Consider the following 6,748-nt stretch of genomic DNA (forward strand, 5'->3'; position numbering starts at 1 on the left):
GTTCTGATTCACAATCATTACTGTTTCTGTTTAACAGATTATAATCAATACATTAATGTCAGAAACACGCAGCGACTCGTCGACTGTTGGCTTTATTTAACGACTGCTATCTTTAGTTGTAGTCTGAGTTTCTACACTGTGTTAATAAAACAGTTGTGTTCACAGATCACACAGACTTTATCAGTGAGGATCAGGGAATTTAAAGCCAGCAGCCTTAAACTGAGTGAGCAACACATTAACTCCCACTTAACCAAACCAGTGAGACCTCTGAAAGTCCCTGTTCCTCCCCGAGGCTCCACGAGTCACTGTCCTGTCAACAGCTGCAATTACCACCGTCCTGTGAGCAGGAAACCTCTTTAAATAGACTTAATTACAGTTTGTTACCGAGTGCACGAGCCTTAAATTACGCTCCAATAATGGAGAAATAAAAAGATAAAAACGTATAATAGTTATTTAAATAACGTTTTAATGTCTTGTGATTAATAAAACTTATTTTCATGGGTCTCATTTCTAAGTTAGCGTGATTATATCAGCATCATTTGGTTTAAATTACGACCTCCACAGCTGCCTACACGACAGGACACTAAAGCTTCTCTGATTAATCTCCAAACTAACTCCTACAGCTTCATCTTCCTGATGAAAACACCGATATCAATGATCAATGTATATAAATAATTATTAATTATATTTGTATTTGTGTGACAGCAACCGTTGTGTGATTATATAATGTGATAATTATTATTAAGATACATAAAAATACAAACCAAAGTGATATTGATCTATAACTGGGAACATTAAAGTCAAATATAATAATAACAATTGTTTTAATTATTGATTAATCGTCTAAACATCAGAAAACAGCGGCCGTTATAAATTCTTACAACAGTCTAAAATCTAAATATATTTAATCCTCTGGAACAGAAACAAATTCTAAAATATGAAGAAGCATCAAATGTTTTTATAGGTAATGATCAGGTATTGATCAGGTATTGATCAGATGGAGCCCCCACACTATGGAAGTCACCGCCTAAACGAACTCACACACAAAGTCTCTTGTTTCTATTAAAACTTTTCTTTTAGTCCAAGTTCTTTAGTTCTTTATTGTTTTATTACCTTTGTGTTTCTCTTTAATCTGCCTGGTTCTTATTTTGTGGGTTAGTGTCACTCGCTGCGTCGGGTCATATAATAATACACTATTATTATTGTTATTATTATTATTATTATTATTATTATTATTGTGATTATTAGAGACTTTCTTTACGCAGTTGTCCCTATTTCGTGATGCGTTCTGTACAACTGAAGAGGATTTAAAAAGATAATAATTAAGGTTGAATTATGGCTTTATTATTGTTGAATGTTGAGGTTTGTATTATTTTATTATTTTACCTTTTATTCCAGAACTGAGTTATTTAAATCAGCAAAAAGAGTATTAAACTGTCTCCCCTGAGACCTCTGACTCAATGTTTCTTTGTCTCTATTTCTTTATATGTATTTTTATCTGTATGTGCTGATATTGTTTTAGAGGAAGTACAGCCTCTCTGCGTATTATTTGATTCCTTCCTTTTCTTCTCTTCTCAACCAAAGTAAATAAAACTGTTCCTCCGAGCTCACAGTCCAGCTTCCAGATCTTTACTACAAACATTCTTCATCATCGTTTTAAGAAATCCACCCAGCGACTGCCGGCTGGTCTAACTGGTGCACACGCCCTCTCGTATGAGTCAGAGAAAACCTCAGATTTATCCACTACACCGCCCCCGGAGGCACGAGAGCCTCCCTGCCAGACAATGGCAGGAATGTAGAGAAAGACTGGCTCTGTGTGTCTAGCACAGTTTAACACACCCCGCAGCCAGAGAGCAAGATACATAGTTAATCTCTGCAAGAGAACTGAGTGTAACATCCAGCTGAGACAGAAAGGAGACTTTAAACGAGAGCTGAGCGATATGGTGAAGTAATAGGTCACTCTGCGATAGGTTATAGTTGTCCATCCTGTCCAAACTCTAAACTCACTGTAAGTAAGTTCAGAAAACTCCAAATTTAAAGTCTCCATTTCATTTTTAATGATTAATATTAATTAATTAAAGTCAAACTCTTTTGTTTTTTAATAAACTAATAATAATTCATGACAATTTACTTTTCTTCTTTAGAAAAACTTTTGGAAACAAAACAAAGCTGTATTTTTTTTCAACTATTTAATTTTCAACCACCCGAATAATGAAAAATCTGGTTCCCAGCTCGCTCTGAACAATTTTGTTGTTGTTTGTTGTTTTAAAACTTAAATAATTAATAATTAAAGAAAAGTTAATTATCTCAACACAAGATTATAGGTTTGTTTGTTTTAAAAAAAGTTTGAGTTTGACTTAAAACTTAAACATTTAGTGAAACAACACATCTGATTTACGATTTTAATAGATTTTCTCTTCTTAAAATAAAAAGACACCATATGTTTGGCGATGTGAAACACTGCCGCCTCCTGCTCATATAGGACACAGTGTGAAAGTGACTACACGTTGTAGATGCACTGAAATGTGAAAAGTTACACTAAGTCAAATAAATGACAAACGTAGGACCCTGAGCGAGGTTTTATCCTCCATCTCCTCTCTAATGTCTCGGTGGGTGGAGGTTTGTTCGCTCTCTCTGGTTTAACTGGAAATCACATTAGTGGTTAAGACATTACAGAGCTTCCTGACGGAGATATCAGTCCACTCCTTTAAACTCTCTCTGCTCTCTTTCTTTAGTTTTATTCTACATACTGACCTTTCTGCCCTCAAACACTCAGGTAAAGCTCTCTAAAGTGTTATATTGTCTAAGTCTGACATTTGGGCTCTACCTCCAGACATATGCACAAATTGTATGCTAAAAAAAAGTATAATTTCCGCATTAAAATCCTTTAAAAAAACGTATTTAATTAATAATTAAAAATCCCCATAATCTATAAAATATGTCTCCTTCACTGTAAAGTGTCTGTGCACTGGTGTGTCCCACTGTATGGGCTGCATACCATTTCTGACTGCAGGGGGACTTTAACAGGAGACTATGAACTTAGGATGAGTGCGTATGATGGTGAACTTTTAGTTCACTTGCACATTTTTCTCTCATTGCTTCAGATTCGTCTCGTGAATATTTAAGAACGGGATTGAACGAGACCGGTGGAGAAGCTGCCCGGCCTGATCTGTCTGGAGTGAACCAGACAAAGACGGAGGAGGACGGGACAGTGCAGGGTGGAGTTTGGAATGCAGCTGGCAGCAGGCAGACAGGTGTGGCAGGTGATGAAGGGTATCAGGTAAAAAAAAACTACTGATAGAGAAACATGTGAATCAAAACTTGCTGAGCCACCAAATTGAATGTTTGAAATCGAGCCAACATTTAAGTAGAGTCACTAAACATGTTTTCTACTGAGGAAAACAGGAAACTCCTCTAATAGGGTTGATTACACTGATGTTACCTCAGTGCTGATAGTGCTGACTAAACCTAAACATTAAAGGAAAACTACTAATCTGCAAAAATGTTCATGAAAGTTTTGTTTTTTCTTGATGGTTTTGGGGCCAAAATTATGGGTTGTTTGTAATCAGAGGCTCTCTGTCCCCCCCTCGTTCAGTCGTAGTGTCTTTCAGAGGCTGTAGCGGGGGTTCGTTTTAAAGCTAGCATATGAAACTAGATGAACTAACACATCCATCGTTACCAACCTTGTCGAGCTAGCACATCGGTAAAGGAGCTAAATAACGCTCCAAATTTAGGCTAAACTTCCACTGACCTCCGACCTGAAGATAAAGCTAAAACTGGCTCTGTGTGTGTAATGTGAAGGGTTATAATCATTATATTTAGAGAGGAATCTTGTTCTTTTTAGCATTGTTTGTAGTTTTAAAGAAGGTTTTACAGTAAGAGCAGTCAGATGTAATAATAGGAAGTATTTTCATGTATATTTATGATGTGTAACCCATAAACCATACTTAAAACATACCTCCGTATTTACAAGGTTACTGATTGGGCTCCTGGCCTGTAGCACCACTTGTAAAATCTGTACTGTGGTAAAACTCATTTATTCTGCTAAATTATTAGGAGGACCAAAGTCTCCGTGGGGTTGTTTGGTTGCGGAGTCACGTTGAGCTTTGGATGCCGGTGACTGAATCTGAAGTCTGAGGATTGTTTTGATATTTCATGAAACACAGCTGGTTTGGAGGGTGCACTGAACGGATAAGTAATAAGTTGTTTATGCTAATTCTAAACTCAACAGAGGGAGCACATTCATCGATAACTGTATTTTAATGTTTTTTGAAAACAGCAATATTTACTGTATATCACAGATAATGACTTTTAATTTACATTCTTCTGTGAAATGTAGTCTGATTATTTGTATCTATATATTAGTTCACCTGTACGTTTTAGTAGCTCACTGCATTGGTTTTACAGTGTATTAAACATTAAAGGACAAGATTACAGGGAGTTATTATGTCAAATTAAGGTCTAAAATTGCTTATTTTATATTTATTAAAAGTTTTCCTGGAATCGAGTTTGTTTAATTGTGTTTGTGAACTAGAACCTGGAGTCGAGGTTTCGGAACCCTGAATTGCACGCGTGGTTGTATTTCTGTAGCAATAGAAATATTTTTTTTTTTCTGCTTTTTGCACCGATTCCCAGATCCAGTGATTTTTGGTGATACATAAAAAAAAAGAATATGTTTGGAGTGATGTTGGTACTGATAACCACATTTAATTTCCTGTGGTAATTGTGAATGTTCGGACTAGTCGCGCAGCGCTGTTTTGAAGTTGCGATGTTTTTTCCTTCTGTTCGTTGAAGTGCGGGGGGTCCAGGCGGTTGGAGGTGGGTGGCGTGCGCACACAATCAACACCAAAGCCAACTACGGAAGAAACGTTGAAATCGGTGTGGTTTGCCGGTTCGTCTTGTTTGTTTTTTTTGTTAGAAGTGTGGTTTTTTATTTTTCTTGTGTTGATATTGTGGGCGGCGGCCGCTAGTGTTAATCCCTAGCATTTATAGTAATCACCATCACATGCATCCAGTACGAGTATACACAATAGTCGCGCTCCTCTCTCCGCGCGCTCCCCCTTCCCCTTCCTATCTACATACACACTGTAACCCTTTCTGAGCTCCGATACCTGGCTGCCACCTACGATCTCCTCTCATCCTTGCTAAGCAATTGTCTATATCATAGTTAATGGTGATGGGACCCTGTAATTCTGTCCCAGTGGTGGAGAATTAATTGTTTTTCTTTATAGGGTTTTAAACATTTTATGTTTGAAATTGACTTTAATTTTCTCCTTTAAAATGAGTTCCCAAACAAAACCTGGTAAGTAATTGCTCCACCTAAATTTTAGTTGGTGAATTCACTGAATTTATAAAATTGCTTAAATGTTTTGGGAGTATTATTTATAAGTTGTTGATTTAAACTTAACTTACTTTCATGGCTTGGTTTTTTCATTTTAATATGACTTCTATGTTATGTTTTTAATAACACATGGGATATTGTCATATAATTTTGTGAGGGATTGTTATATAAATTATTTGTCTTATAATTTATAGGAGGGGGGAGGAGGAGAAGGGAGGCTTTCTCCATGCTTTTAAAGCGCCCGCACCCCTTGAACTTAATCCTTAGGAGCCAAAAACCACTGGCGCCCTAATCCCACTTCCTCCTATCATTTCACTATTTGGCTCACTCTAATTGTCTTTAAAGGCATTTCCAAGGGGCCCATGTCTTTCCGTGTGTGGTCTTTTGTACATGAGTGAATTACCACTGTATGCGTACATCTTATTTCTTAGTACATCTGGGGCACTAAAAAGCTTGGTTCCCAGTGAACCAGTATGCCTGTGTGTTGTATCCCTGTGGTGCGCACGTGTGGTGTGTAGTTGGTTGTGTGTCGTGTTGTGGTGTGCGTCTTTATGGGTATGGACCGGCATGGGTCGGGCAGGGAACCCACTGACCACGCAGCCATCGGGGTGCATTATAGGAGTGGGATTGCCACTGTTAGGAAGGGATCAGACCGAAGGGTCTGAAACCAAAAGCTGCCACAGGCAGAGCCTCCAGAATCAGCATTCAGGTGTGCTCGAGCGTGTGTGTGTGTGTGTGTGTGTGCGCCAACCCACAAGGGTAACGTTTCTGGTTCCACAGTCTGTGGATGAAAGGGTAATTGCCAGTGGAGGGCAACCTGCAGCTAGCCCAGAGGATGGTGTTCCGTGTGTTGTATTGTGTGTGCATGAAATTCAGTGCTGCGCTTTTGTCCAGTGGAGCCAACACCTCTAAACACACTTGTGTATTCCTGCTTAGGCAACATGAAAATATTGCAGTGTTCGAATTGGGCTATGAATAGATGGTTTGTTGGTTTTACCCTCTGTGCACAGTTTTCTTAATTTACTACCACAGCCAGGTAATTAATGTAGACGCCACGCCTTGGGGAGTCGTTTTAAGCATCGAATAGTAGTACAGAAAGATTCTAGGCTGCAATATGTTGGGCCCACTTTAAACCGGACAGCTGCTGTGCTCTTAAGCTCAAAAGCTTCTGTTAGTAAAAAGTTGGCACATGGCGTACCAATACTGGACACAGAGACGGCAGACAGGTCAGTCTGAGGGTCGGAGTGGGCGGTGGGCAGCCCAGCTCCACTCTGTTAGGGAACGTTCATGGATGACTTTCCTCTCATTCATGGGACCTGACCACCTGGAAATCACTTTACTCCTCTTTTGGAAGCTGTCCCATAAATCATTTGGACTGAATTGATAGCATCCTGGGTGTGACTTCAG

This window comes from Morone saxatilis, unplaced genomic scaffold (genome assembly GCF_004916995.1).
Source record: "Morone saxatilis isolate NCDOM2014 unplaced genomic scaffold, NCSU_SB_2.0 Contig8, whole genome shotgun sequence".
Lineage (NCBI taxonomy): Eukaryota > Metazoa > Chordata > Actinopteri > Moronidae > Morone > Morone saxatilis.